We start from the raw sequence: 13,056 nt of genomic DNA, 5'->3' as shown, positions 1-13,056 counted from the left end.
CCCCATCACCCTGATATACTAGAGGAGTAACTGGGTCACAATCTGCTAATCCTTCTACAGAAGTCTTAACTTGTGCCTTCTTTTTAAATCCCCAAAGGTTTAATCTTCAAAGAAGACTACATCTCTACTTTTAAACACCTTCTACTTTTCTGGATCTCAAAGCCTATAAATAAAATTATCATGTGAGTAACCAAGAAAAATATATTTTTTAGTCTTATCATCCAGCTTGGATATCTCATTGTCTGGAACATATGCAAATGCATGACAACCAAACACTCTCAAATGCATATAGGAAACATCTTTCCCTGACCATACATACTCTACAACATCACTACCTAGGACTATACATGATGATAAGTTGATCACATCAACTGCAGTCCTCAAAACCTCATCCTAAAACTTTTTTGGTAGCTTGGCTTGTGAAAACATACATCTGATCTTTTCCATGATGGTGTGGTTCATCCTCTCTGCAATAATATTATGCTGAGGTGTACTAGGAACTGTCATGTTGGATGCCATGTGACCTGCAATAATCATTAAACAATCTTATATACTAACAACCATTATCTGATCTTATACATTTCAATTATCTTTCTATCTCACTTTCAACCCTAGCATGAAACTCTTTGAAGACATTAATAACCTGATCTTTAGTCTTCATAGCATATGCCCAAACTTTCATAAAAACATCATCTATAAAAGTGACAAAATAAAGTGCACCACTGATGCCAAGAACATTAACAAATCCACTATGAGTTTTTGTCCTTAAAAGATCACATACATCTGTATAAGTATGGTCTAAGGCATGCATTTTTCTAGACAAAATAGGACTAGTAAATAAAGCTATGTGTTATTTACCAATCAAACAATCAATACAAGGGTTCAAATGTATACCTCTGAGGTCGAGCAATACCTCTCTCTTGGAAAGAGCTTGCAACCGCTTCTCGCTCATGTGTCCCAGTTGCCTATGCCACAACTTCATGCTGAAGTGTTTCTTTGTGGCATTTAAATGCTCACTATAAGCTTTGGCCTGCAACCTATATACGGTATAACATTTCTTTCCACTAGCCATAATAAGAGAACCCTTACTAAGCTTCTATTGCCTTCTATAAAATCTACTATCATAATCTTCATCATCTAGTCTTCCATTTAAAATTAAATTCAGTCTCAAGTCAACCACATGCCTTACATCCTTAAGTATCAACTTGCAGCCAAGGTTGGTCTTTATATGGATATCACCCATACCAATGATTTCTATTGTGCCATAGTTACCCATCTTGACAACACCAAAATTTTCAAACCTACAAATAGCAAAAAACTCCCTCTATGGTGTAGCATGATAAGAAGCACATGTATCAATCACCCACTCAAGATCTTGACACACACAAGAAAAAATATCATTAGAAAGAGACAAAATCAAATAATCACCACCCTGCATTATAGTTGTGGTATTATCCTTTGACTTTGTAGACTCCACTTCTTTTCCTTTTTCTTGCTCTTCTTCAGTTGCTTATATTGATTCTTGTAATATCTTTTCTCACCATAGTTATAGCAAATAATATCTTTTCTTGATCTTGACTTACTTCTACCTATGTGTGAACTACTTCTATCCTTGAACTTTGTCCTTCCTCTATTATCTGAGATAAGTGCTTGTGAATCATTCTGAGATGTTGTTGAATTCTTCTTTCTCAACTCTTTATTCAACAAACTGCTTGTTACTTGATTCATAGTGACAACACCATCTGGCATAGAATTACTAAGGGAAACCACCAATGTCTCCCAACTTTCTAGTTATGAATTGAGAAGTAACAATGCCTGCAACTCATCATCAAGAGATATTTTCATAGAGGATAACTGGTTAGTGATATTCTGCATTTCATTCAAATGTTCAACAATAGAAGTGTTAGGATCAGGAGCACTAAGAGAGGGGGTGAATTAGTGCAGCGGAAAACTTTTGATTTTTAAAACTACGTTCGTACGATAAAAACGATTTCGATAAAAAAGCTGATTCGTAAATCACTTTAACTTGTCATCAAGCGAGATGCAGTTAAAGCGAATCTATAAAGGCAGTTTGCAGTTATGATGGAAATTAGAATGTAAGCGCAAACTTTCGATGGATTAGTGCAGCGGAAAACTTTCGATGATTAAAACTACATTCGTACGATAAAAACGATTTCGATAGAAAAGCCGATTCGTAAATCACTTTAACTTGTGATCAAGCGAGATGTAGTTAAAGCGAATCTATAAAGGCAGTTTGCAGTTATGATAGAAATCAGAATGTAAGCGCAAATTGAAATATGATGTTCGTAAGATAAAACTGATTTACGTCTAAACATCGATTCGGAAAATACTAAACTTTAAAACACGATCGTAAATGCGCAGAAGGCAGTAAGCTATTGAGGAGGTTTGCAGTAAAGATAATATGCTCAAAGTAAATGCAAACCGAGATTTAGAGTGGTTCGGTCAATCTTGACCTACATCCATTTTTGGCTTCCTCCACCGACGAGGTCATCGACGTCCACTAGAGGCCTTCCTTCAATAGGCGAAGGCCAACCACCCTTTTACAGTTTCACTCCTTTTGACGGGCTTAGGAGACAACCCTTATAAACTTTTCTCTCCTCTCTTGAAAGATCAAAACTTGGAAGAAAAGAGGGAGGAGAACTTCTGGACTTTACAACACTTTTGAGCTCTAAAATCATAGAGTAAGATCAAGCTTTCGGTGCCTTTTGGTTACCCTTTCATTGTTGAAAGGGTGGGGTATTTATAGGCCCCAAACCAATTTGAATTTCGAGCTCAAAACTATTGTCTCCCAGAATTCCGGGGTCTGGCGGTTGCACCGCCTGACTGGGGCGGTTGCACTGCCTAGCAGAGCTTGAAGACTGAGCCTTTGGGCGGTGCCACCTCTTGTCAGGGGTAGTTGCACCTCCTGCCAGAGCTCGGAGACCGAGCTCAAGCGGTGCCACCGCCTGACTAGGGCGGTTGCACCACCCAGCCAGAGCTCGGAGACTGAGCTCAGGCGGTTGCACCTCTGTAAGAGGCGATTGCACCGCCCAGCCAGAGCTCGGAGACTGAGCCCTGGGTGGTGCCACCGTCGACCCAAGCGGTGCCACCTTTGGCCAAGTAATCTAGGTCCGAATGGGCTGATCCATTCGGCCCAATTTGGGTCTGTCAAGGGCCCAATTGTCCCAAGATTAAGTTAATGGGATCACCTCCCATTTCTAACTTAATCATCGTGCTAACTACGAATTTCTTAAGGCATTTACCACAACTTGCTCAGGTGCATTAATCGCTTCTTCTAGCGAGCTTCCGGCGAACATCCGACGAACCTTCAGCGATGCTTCGGCGGACTTCCGGCAAGCTCCTGGACTTGCGATGATCCACTTGGCAAGTTTCGACGAGCTTCTTTGGCAAGCTCTTGGACTTCTCAGATTTGCTCTCGCAGAACCTCCGACGACCGTCCGGACTTCCGTCGAACTCTCGAACTCCCAACGTGATCATAGTCTTGACTTCGGCGCAACTCCTGCTGCATGTCTTACTTTCATCATAGTTAATCCTGCATATGTAAAACAAAACTTCGATCGAGACAATTAATCCTAAGCAATTACCAAGTTGTCCGGCATGTCATTGGTCCCTCGACGCTTCATCCGATTCTTCGGCGCATCGTCCTCTCCTGCGGCCTATTGCCCAATCGGCCAGTTGACTCCGCAACTCCAATATCGTTGGCACAATACCCGCTCTTCTTGGCCCGATGCCCAAGTCCATGACCCGAAGCCTTCTGTCGATACGTCGACCGATCCATCGGCCCGACGTCCGATCTTCTAACATTTCATCCAGCACAACATGATTTTTCCTGCTTTAATTATCTCATCCTGATCGGAGCATCCTACGTCACTCAAAACGTAGATTAACATATATCAAGTGGTTTCATCATCAAAATACGAGATTCAATAAGAAACACCCTCTCTATATTTCAAGTTCAAAAGTTTTCTGATCAAGAAAGCTTTGTTGCTAGTAGTTTTTCTTTTATAGAGACTTTCCAACGTTTTTCAAAGAGAATATACAGAACTTTTAGTAGAAACATGGTGAAAGACACTATCATCAAGCCACTGTCGAATAAACTCAACTGTTTTCGATCTAACCTCTTCCACTCATCATCTGCCATAGTTGCGGGCTTTGTATTATCCCCCTGCAAAGGTCAATACAAATCTTTGCAATACAAGATATCTTTCATTCTTGGTTTCCATATCATCCAATTATTTCCATTCAAGCTAATCATGTGAGAAACACTACCGGCCTCCATGTTCAAACACAAAATTAAATCACTATAACCCTGCTCTGATACTAGTTGATGGGATATAAAGAGAAATAAACTTTTGTATATGAACAAATACTAGTAGGCCATAACATGCAACGGAATTAAATGAAATCACAATCAAATAGAATACCAAGATTTACATGGAAAACCCCTTCAATATGAAGGGTAAAATCTTAGGACAAACTAGAGATAATCCACTATAAGAATAATGAATATATAAATCTTAATCTCTTGTCCAAAACCCTAGCAATAATTATAAGAGAATAACTGGGATACAAGGATCACGTCACTGTGCACAATATCCAAATTCTCCCCAAGTAATCACAGTAAGAATCTACTATAGATCTGATCTAACCAGAAATGAGAACACTGCTTAGATGATTAAGAATAGTCTTTCTGCATTGTCATTGTTTTCTTTCCTTTCTTTCTCCTAATTTTTGGAATCACGTAGCTGCAAAAAAAATCTGCCTCATTGTTGCAATTTTTCTCCCTAAAAAACGCAGCCACCACACCCCCATTAATTTGGATCTAGGGTTTAGAGAAAGGGGGGTGGGCTGTGGGCTGTTAAAGCCCACCTTAGGCTGAACCTATGGGTTGTCAGCCCAACTGCTATGGCTGCGGCGATAGTGGTGGTAGCAGCGGTGGCTGCAGTAGTTGTGGCAGCAGTAGTTGCGTTTGGGAAAGAGAAAGAAAGGAAGGGGGGAAAAAAGGGGCTATGGCCATGGTTGCGGCTACGGCGGTTGTGGCTGCGACTACAGCAGCTGCATTTATGAAAGAAGAGGAGGAAGAAAATAGTATAGTGGAAGGGGCTGCGGTTGTGAGAACAGCTGTGGTCGTGGCTGCGGTTGCTATTGTGGCAGTGGCAATGGCGGTGGTTATGACAGCTGCGTTTGGAAAAGAAAAAAACAAAAGAATGAGAGTAAGGGAGAATATGTGACTATGCCTCTATGTACTACATGAGCTACAATTGTGGAGGAAAAAAGCAGACAGATGTAGAAAACGAAACAGGGAGAGGACACTGAGGAAAAGTAGAAGAAGGATTTGGGCTTACACCTTCTTCGGAATTTTGGAACAAAACCTTCGAAAGGCAAATGTTCTGATCCTTCCTATTTCATGTGTTTCGATCTTTTCTACTGCAATTCCATCTTTGCTTTTTTCTTAAATATGAAAACTTTGAATTGTTCTAGCATTGTAATTAATACATCTCTTTTTTAGACATAACTATTTGAATCTTGAAAATTTTTGAGATTCCGACCCTTCCACATTATTTTAACTATAAATCCCTACACATATTTTTAATTTTGGTAAAACTAATTTGATCTAAATATAAACTCGTAAACCTTTCCTTTAATACTTATATGAAGGATTTGGAGTAAGTTTGCCAGCCCAAACTTCTATTTTAGTTGACCCTATGGATTTTGCAAAATAGGGATTGTAGCTTCTGACATTTTGATACTAAACTGCCTATAAGTACCTGTTGGAAACTCTGATTTATTCAAAAGTTATTTAATTAGAAACTAGACTCGTAGATCTTTCTTTTGATACCGAAAGATTTAGAGTCCAAATTTCTGCCCAATTTTCTATTGAATTCGATCCTATAAATTCTGCAAAATAAAGATTTGTTCTTTGATCTTTGGTTACCAAATTATTTATAATTCTCGGTTGGAAACTTCAATTTGTATGAAATTATTTTATCTGAAACTACATTGAAATATCTTTCCAATAATATATTTCATGAGTAAATTAGTGTTAAATCTCATATTTTGATGATGAAGTCAATTATCATTTGTTATCTAATCCATATGTTGAGATAAGTGTGCAGGATTAACTATGATGAAAGTAAGACATGCAGTAAGAGTTGCGTTGGAGTCAAGACTATGATCACGTTGGGAGTTCGAGAGTTCGACGGAAGTCCGGACGGTCATCGGAGGTTCTACGGGAACAAATCCGAGAAGTCCAGGAGCTTGCCAAAAGAAGCTCGTCGGAACTCGCCAAGTGAATTTCATCGGAGCATCGCCGAAGGTTCATCGGATGTTTGCCGAAAGTTCGCCGGAAGCTCGCCGAAAGAAGCAATTGACACACCGAAGCAAGTTGTAGTAAATGTCTTAAGAAATGTCGTAGTTAGCATGTAGATTAAGTTAGGAATGGGAGGTGATCCCATTAACTTAATCTAGAGGCAATTGGGCCATTGACAGACCTAAATTGGTCCGAATGGATTAACCCATTCGGACTAGAATTCCTGCTAGGCGGTGGCACCGCCAGGGTCACGGTGGCACCGCCCAGGAGAGGGTTTCCCAGGAGAGCTGGGTGGTGCAACCGCCCCAGGCAAGCGGTGGCACCGCCTAGGCTCAGTCTTCGAGCGAGATTGGGCGGTGCAACCGCCCCTAACGGGCGGTGGAATCGCTTGAGCTCGGTCTCCGAGCTCTACCAAGCGGTGTAACCGCCCTAGTCAAGTAGTGGCACTGCCAGGGCTCAGTCTCCGAGCGAGACTAGGTGATGCAACCGAGACTAGGTGATGCAACCACCATTGTCAAGCGGTGGCACCGCCCAGAGGCTCAGTCTCCGAGCTACCAGGCGGTTGTACCGCCCCAGTCAGGAGGTGGTACCGCCAGGACCTCGACAATCCGAGAAAAGACATTTTTGAGCTCCAAATTCAAACTAGTTTAGGGCCTATATATACCCCACCCTTTCCTACATGAAAGGGTACTGAAAATCCAATCTTACCCTGTGATTTTTAGAACTCAAAAGTGTTGTAAAGGCTAGAAGTTCTCCTCCCTCTTTTGCTAAGTTTTGATCTTTCAAGAGAGGAGAGAAAAGTTTGTAAGGGTTGTCTCCTAAGCCCATCAAAAGGAGTGAATTGTAAAAGGGTGGTTGGCCTTCGCCTATTAAAGGAAGGCCTCTAGTGGACATTGATGACCTCTTTAGTGGAGGAAGCCAAAAGTGGATGTAGGTCAAAATTGATTGAACCACTCTAAATCTCAATTTGCATTTACTTTGAGCATCTTATCTTTACTACAAACCTCCTCAATAGCTTACTGCATTCTGCTCATTTACGAACGTGTTTCATAGTTAAGTATTTTCTGAATCGGCGTCAAGATAAAAATCGATTTTATCGTACGAACATCATATTTCAATTTGCGCTTAATTCTGATTTCTATCTTAACTGCAAACTGCCTTCCTTACTTTACTTCAAATATGTTTTCATAAGCTTTCAAATTATTATCTGCACAAAACGACTTTTACTTTGGAATCGGATTTCAATGTACGAATGCAGTTTTAATCGTCGAAAGTTTTCTACTGCACTAATTAACCCCCCCCCCCCTCTTAGTGCTCTTGATCCTAACAATTGGTATCAAAGCGAGGATTACTCTCAAACGGATTAAAACCCAAGAGAGATGGCATACGCCGGAAACCAAGAGGGTCACTATATTAGACATCCACCCATGTTCAATGGGACGGACTACACCTATTGGAAGACCCGAATGAGGATCTTTCTTATTTCAATGGATTTTGAACTTTAGAATCTTGTCGAAAATGGATTTTCGAAGTCTTCTCTTCCAATGATCGATTGGAATGAATTGGAGAAGAAGGCTTTCGCTCTTAATGCAAAGGTTATGAATGCCTTATTTTGTGCGCTTGATAAAAATGAGTTCAATCGTGTTTCGGTTTGTGAAACCACGTTTGATATTTGGCATACACTCGAAGTGACTCACGAAGGCATAAGTAGAGTGAAAGAGTCAAAAATCAATCTTTTGATACATTCTTTTGAACTTTTCTGAATGAAACCGAGCAAGACTATTGGCGATATATACACCCGTTTCACGGATGTCGTCAATGGTCTAAAAGGACTCGTTAAAAGTTTTTTGGATTTTGAGCTCGTAAATAAGATTCTAAGATCTTTTCCTAAGAGTTGGGACCCTAAAGTCATTGTTATTTAAGAGGCTAAAGATTTAAACAACTTCCCTCTTGAAGGCCCCATCCTACATGTTCGACACCAAAGCAAATGTAACTTTTGTTACAAACATGGACACAAAATGCATCAGTGTCCATTCAAGAAAATTAGTCCGAACAAATTAATTTTCGTTCCTAAAGGAACCATGATAAACCCTATGCAACATGATAAACAATGTAGATCAGTTTTTGAGGCACCCAAAAGTAAATGGGTACCTAAAAATCACCCCTTCTTATAGAAATATACACCATCAAAAGCTAGGAGCAAGAGATAATATCTTGTATTTTGGGTACTCGATATTCATGACTTGAGATCCAAAAGAACACGTAATGCTCTCTAGCCTAAATAGTAAAAAGAGGATTAGAAAATTAATATTGCAAAGTGATACTAATATAATCTTGTTTAATCCCTCAGATTTTGAAACTCATAATTCTCCCTTCACATACCCTCCGGATTTCTGAACTAATCGAATTGATTTCTTCTTTACCTTCGGATCCAACTATATCATGAACCTACGTCTTGCAAGCAAAGTTTGTCATAAACGTTCGAAGCTTACTAACTTGGATAATAAGTCATGAACATGTCTAAAATTGTGTATGACATTTAAAGTAGAATATGTGCGTCACAAGATCTATCTTGAACATACGAAATTTCTCGTCTTGAAATAGAAACTCTTACGTAATTACGAAAGTAAATTTGATTGCTCCACAAATGAAAACTCTCCTCAAGTTGAAAACATCCAAATCAGCCCATACAACCCCCAAACAAGTGCTCACCGCCTATAGGCAGTGGCACCGCCGGTTGTCACGGGTTGCAAGCGGTTGCACTGCCCCAGCCAGCGGTGCAACCGCACGCAATCTTGCCCCCTTTTAAACCGAGCTAGGGCTGGCGGTGGAACCGACCCCAACTCACTCCCTTCCCCTCTTTACACCACCAAAGCTTCTCCACCTCCTTTTCTCCCATCTTAGCATCCTAAATACTCCTCATTTCAAAGCAAAAGATCAGCAATCTCTCCTTCTCTTAAGGATCTCACTTAAGGTATTCTCTAAGAAGCCTTTAAATTCTATTTTTGAGTCGTTTACTCTTGCTCATTACTATCTTCTTAAATAGTTGTAGTTATGGGCTCTAGAAGATCCTCCAAGAACAAAGAGAATAGGAGATTAGAAGAAGACTTTGATCTTACCCTTTTTGATTCAAAATATCATACTGAAAATTTTTCTTCCTTCGAATTTAAAAGTGTCAATAAGGGAAAACATGTAGATCTAGATGAACTAAGAGACTTAGAGACAATCCAATGGTTTACAAACTTAGATCTACTCTCAATTTTACAAATTAGTGAACCCATCTATCTAAGACTTGTTAGATTGTTTTACAACAATCTACAAGTAGATGAAAAAGAAAGAGTGTCTACCTATCTCTTAGGACAACACATCTCCATTATGGATAGATTCATTTGGGACATGATAGACATTCCCGTAAAAAATAGAGGTCTTTATTTTAGAGGATCATGGGATAATGAAACAGTTGGGATAACATATGTTGAAGCCTTAGAAACAATTTTTGGTAATCCCAACTTAATGATAGTTCCTAAAAGCTATGAACAACTACTACCACTAAACACTAAGGTACTTCATCATATCATAACTAGCATCATTCTCCCTAAACAATACCATAATGATGAAGTAAGTCAAATGGAATTAGGAACCATGTATTGATTGGATCATGAAAGGACATAACATCTGTTTTGGTTACCTTATCCAACAAAACATGATAGAACTATCTAAGAAAGACATGATGCTTCCATATGGTGGTATAATCACTAGAATACTTAAAGCCTATGATATTCCAATACCACCCGACGAAGAAGTGATGAAAGTAGATAGGTTTAGCATAATAAATAAAAATATACTTCACCGATTGAGATGTTTTTATAGAAATGGTAATTGGGTTAGAATGCCTAAAAGAACCTATCCTCTTCAACCTGAACCAGAACCCAAAACACCAATCTTTAGGGGTACTCAATCTCCTCCGATCTGTCCCTTTGAGGAAACACATCCATTTGAGCAAACTCCTGCATCATCTATCGAAGACATTGGGATTCGGATGGACCGATTTAAACAAAGACAAGATCGGCTTGAACATCAACAAGATCAAATCCTATCTGAGCTGCAACAAATTCATCAACAATTTGACTTTTTATTTAGACATTTTAATTTTCCACCTCCTGAATAAGCTTGTATATGTGGACACAATCACCTCTTCTTGTAACCATTACGTTGTTGTAAACTCTTTATGTTACTCACCTTGATCACAATGCCTTGATGACTACTAATCTTTGATATGGTTACGTTGCTTAATCTCGTTACTCATTGTCAAATTTCACGTTGAAATTAAATGTTTCTATGATACCTACTTTGAAAACTTTGTGTCTTGGTTTCCATGATAAATATGATTTGAGAAAGTAATATAGCCATGAAATTGATGTGTCATTTCCATGATGTTAATGTGTCATGATATTACCATGATGTTATTGTATTGCCATGATATTAATGTGTCATTATATTGCCATAATACTAAACATCAACTAGTTGATATTTTTATAAAACCTCTAAGTGAAGAACAATTTGATTTCATAAGAAGAGAATTATGAATGTTAATGTGTCCGAATGCATAAACTTGTTAAAATCATTTTTCAGACTTTATTGATTGAATGATCAAATCACTTGATTGTCATTACATGCCTAAAATTACATGTTGGAAATTATATTTTTTTGATACAAAAATTTCCATAACAATGAGCATGTTTTGTCTTCATGATTGTATTTGAAAATCTATAGTATAATCTTCTCCGAATGCATGAAAGTGTTAATTTTATTTTCGGATTCTCTTAACTAGTGGTATCCTAACAATCGAATTTTCTCGATACATTATCATTTTTCGAACTTAATAAGCATATGTCATATCGAGTTTGATTCTCATCATTGATTTTTGACATATGGAATCAACTAGCAAAAATATCTCTCAAACACTTATCATGTGAAAAATATTTTTTGAGAAATGGATTTGATAAAATGATTCTTGCTAGCCAATAGAATTATGATGGATTTCAGCATTGCTATGGGTGAGAAGGTTTCGTTGTATTCAGCACCTTACCTTCGACGATACCCCTTAGCCACTAGCCTTGCTTTATAGGTCTCTACCTTTCCATCTACTCCGATCTTTTTCTTAAAGATCCATTTGCAACCGATAGGTGCAATACCTTCGGGCACATCAACTAGGTTCCAAACCTTGTTGGAGTACATAGAATCCATCTCAGAATCCACTCATAATAGTTTCCTCGTAGGTCTGAGGATCAATATCCTCAATATCCTCTCCTCTAATATGTCCCACATATCTCTCAGGAGGATGGGATACTCTATCAGACCTACGTAAAGTTGAAACTTGTGTATTAGGTATCTAAACAGACTCGGGCTGTAGAGTGGTGCTTGAGCTTGGTTCTCCAACCTCGCTCAACTCTATCATTCTCTCACTATCTCTGCCAAGAATATGTTCCTTCTCAAGGAACACTGCTCTCTTAGCTACAAAGACCTTTTGGTCCTCGAGATGATAGAAATAATACCTACAAGTTTTCTTGGGGTATCCTACAAATTTGCATCGCTCTGTCCTTGATTCTAACTTATTGGGGTTATGTCTTTTAACGTGGGTAGGGCAGCCCCAAATCTTAACAATCTTAATATTAGACTTCTTCCCTTTCCATATCCCATATGGTGTAGACACTACCAACTTAGTTGGAACTCTATTCAGAAGGTAAGCTACGGTTTCTAGGGTATATCCCCAGAATGAGATGGGTAGGTTAGCGAAACTCATCATGGACCATATCATGTCTAATAGCGTACGATTTCTCCTTTCAGAGACACCATTGAGCTGAGGTGTATAAGGAGGTGTCCATTGGGATAATATCTCATAGTCCTTGAGGAACTGAGTAAACTTTGTACTTAAGTACTCACCTCCTCGATCTGATCGAAGAGTTTTGATACTCTTTCCAGTCTGGTTCTCCACCTCATTCTTATACTCTCTGAATTTCTCAAAGGCCTCGGACTTGTACTTCATTAAGTACACATATCCATACCTTGAGAAATCATCAGTAAAGGTAATGAAGGAGGAGTATCCACCAATGGCATGAGTTGACATGGGTCCACATACATCACTATGTATAAGTTCCAACAGCTCAGTGGCTCTCTCTCCAATTCCACTAAATGGAGAGTTGGTCAGTTTTCCACGAAGGCAAGGCTTGCAAGTTGCATATGACATATAGTCAAATGGATCTAGATATCCATCATTTAGCAACTTTTGAATCCTTCTTTCATAGATGTGACCTAGCCTACAATGCCACAAGTATGCATTGTTCATCTTATCTCGTTTCCTCATGGACACATTTACATTCATGATATGTGGAGCAGTGTCTAACATAAATAAACCATTATGCAATGTTCCTTTCATGATGATCTTATCATCTAATAATATCGAACAACCATTGTTCTCAAAAACTAATTTATATCCACTAACTGTCAAACATGAAATGGAGATAATGTTTTTGATAATAGAAAGAACAAAATAACATGCATCTAATGCAATAAAAGCTCTACCAAGCAGATGTAGGGCGACCTCGCCAACAGCTACTACAGTAACTTTTGCTCCATTACCCATCTTGAGGTCCATCTCGCCTCTCTCTAGTCTCCTAAGTCTTGCTAGAACCTACAACGAATTACATATATGATAAGCACTACTG

Source organism: Musa acuminata, chromosome BXJ2-8, assembly GCF_036884655.1.
Source record: "Musa acuminata AAA Group cultivar baxijiao chromosome BXJ2-8, Cavendish_Baxijiao_AAA, whole genome shotgun sequence".
NCBI classification, from domain to species: Eukaryota; Viridiplantae; Streptophyta; class Magnoliopsida; order Zingiberales; family Musaceae; genus Musa; species Musa acuminata.
The sequence above is the reverse complement of the archived record's forward strand: the minus strand, read 5'-3'. Positions refer to the sequence as shown.